Raw genomic sequence first — 2,586 nt, forward strand, 5'->3', positions numbered from 1 at the left:
TACTCTATTCACTTCTGCGTGGTCCTACAGTCTAATCATCTTTTCAAAGCCCCACCTTCCAGTCACCACAATAGGATTTCCCACCCTCAACAGTCACAGTGGGGATTAAGCCTCAGTGAGGTTGGGGGCATAAATCTACAGCAGCATCCTAAACAGACGTCTCTCTTCTTATCTCCTCACTTGTGTAGCTGTGACCTCCCACAGCTGCCACTGTAAAATGACACTGCGTATAGAGGGCTTAGTGCCTGGACCATAGCAAATGCCCATAGGTGGTAGCTATTTATATTTAAACTGACTTTGGCCATTAACTAATGACTTAAATATTACACTGTCATCTACCTTTTCACTTGTGTCTAACTCCTTAATTAAACTGTAAACTCCTAGAAGGCTTGGGAGTATGTTTTAGACCAGTGGTTCTCAAATTTTAGCGCACGTCAGGATCTGCTGAAGCGTAGCTCCCTGCCCCTCGCGCCCCCACCCCCATTTCTGATTCAGGAGGTCCGGGGTGCAGCTGACAATTTGCATTTCTAGCAAGTGCTCAGGTGACGCTGATGCTGCTGGACCTGGGACCCCACTTAGATAACCACTATTTTAGACACTCCGTATCTTCCCAAAAATCTACCACAGAAGGAAACTTTCAACTCAATAACTCAGAGTGCATTTTTTTAATGCAAAAGGTAATACAAATGCCACTGGGAAAATCTGCTCTGACCCCCATTGTAAGAAAAGTTTCATAACTACAGGGGCTGAGCGGAAAGAGATGAGCAAGAAATCGTGTTGAAAGAAAAGGTGCCAGTGGTACAATGGAACACTGCCTGTCCTCTGTTGGATTTCAGGGGTGGGTGCCAAGTACAGACAAGGAGCCAAACAATAGCTCAGCCAACTCGTTCTTAGCTCAATGCATAACAATGCCAGCAGGACTGCTGGGATCCATCTGCTACTCTCTTTCTGATAACAGATCTGAGGTCCCTCTGGAAGGAAATAGCTTGACAGGAAAAAAAAGAAAGATTAGGCCAACTGAAAATGTCTGCATTTATGAAGCTGCACTCTAATGTGGCACAGCTTTTAATTCCTTATGGCACTTTACTAAGCGTCAGTATATTCCTGCTAATCTGTCTGTTTTCTCTGTTCCTTTCATCAAGAAATGTAACTTGCGAATGCCAAAGCTCTCCTGGACACGTTCTGTTTCCACACAGCTATGGGTTAAATGTGTCCCCCAAAAGTTCATGTATTGGACACTTGACCCCCATTGTAGAAGTGTTAAGAGAGTGGGAAATCTAATTATGATATTTGAAAGATAGGGCCTTCGAGAGGTGACTGGATCATGAAGACTGTGCCGTCGTGCCTGGATTAATCCATTCTTGGCGTAATGAGTTATCATGGGTGTGATTCTGATGGCTTTATAAGAAGAAAGAAGGGGTTGGCTGGTTAGCTCAGTTGGTTAGAGGGCAGCCTGATAGCACCAAGGTCGCAGGTTTGGGTATGTGTACCAGCCAGTTGCCAAAAAAAAAAAAAAGAAAAGAAAAGAAAAGGAGAGTGAGTGAGAGAATGAGAAGGTTAGTTTTCTTGCTCATGCCACCTCTGGCCATGTGACACCTGCACTGCTGTGGAGAGTCACCACCAAGAAGGCCCTCTCCAGATGTGCCCCCGGACCGTGGACTTCCCAGCCTCCAAAACTGTAAGAAATAAATTTCATTTCTTTGTAAATTACCCAGTTTCAAGTATCCCGTTAAACGCAACAGAAAACGGACTAATACACACACAAATTATATTCATAGAATTTAATACCAAAGAAATGCTTGAGGTCATCCAGTCCAACCCACTAATTTTACAGATGAGGAAACTTAAGCCTGGGGTTAATCCTAAAATATATAACAGTAATGACAGAACCAGGCTGTAACACAGATTTCTTGACTCACAGTGGGCACATGGCATGAATGATCCTTTAAATTTCCAAACTGAGTAGGAAACAGATACTTTTCTCCACTACATTTTAAGGAAGAAACATGATTTCCCCCTTTACTTAAGTTCCTTTTCACAATTTGCCCTTTTGTCCCTGGAAGCAGGAGGGCTTTATAAAGGAAAAGGAAGAGAAATGACAAACCCTAAACAGTTTCATCAGAACCCAAAACTTGAGGGCAACGATGACATTCAGCCCATTGGATACCCAGAAACGTGGCACAGAGCAAATTCTCAAAAACTATGTGGTGAATAGATGAATGAATGATTGAATCACTGATTTAACAGTTGGTTGCCAGTTTTTCAGTCGATTAGGGAATGAATGTTTTACACTAAGATTCTGAGCCTGCTTTGGAGTCTCCTTATTCCTACTAGTATGTTAGGTGCTTGCATAAAACTAGAAAATGCCTATTCTGTAGGACAGGCAGTGTGTCAGCCAGGAAAGTATGGGCTTTGGAGGTAGAAAGCTTTAAATCCCACAGTGTTCACGCTGGTTACTTAATTCTAGGCAATTTATCCTTAATTCTAGGCAAAACCTTTTGGATATTTGAGTCCTGCTGCCCCCTTCCCCTACCAGCATGCAAGGATTAAATGCAATAATGTGGGCAAAGTGCCTTGCACATAGCA

General features: G+C 43.0%; 1 protein-coding gene across 1 annotated transcript in view; it reads right to left on the bottom strand.

The window, feature by feature from the left end:
- Window positions 1-2,586, bottom strand: part of LOC103604045 (protein prune homolog 2-like) — an 86,812-nt gene that overhangs the window by 80,010 nt on the left and 4,216 nt on the right. The window lies entirely within an intron of this gene.

This window comes from Galeopterus variegatus, unplaced genomic scaffold (assembly GCF_000696425.1).
Source record: "Galeopterus variegatus unplaced genomic scaffold, G_variegatus-3.0.2 Scaffold4933, whole genome shotgun sequence".
Classification (NCBI taxonomy): Eukaryota; Metazoa; Chordata; class Mammalia; order Dermoptera; family Cynocephalidae; genus Galeopterus; species Galeopterus variegatus.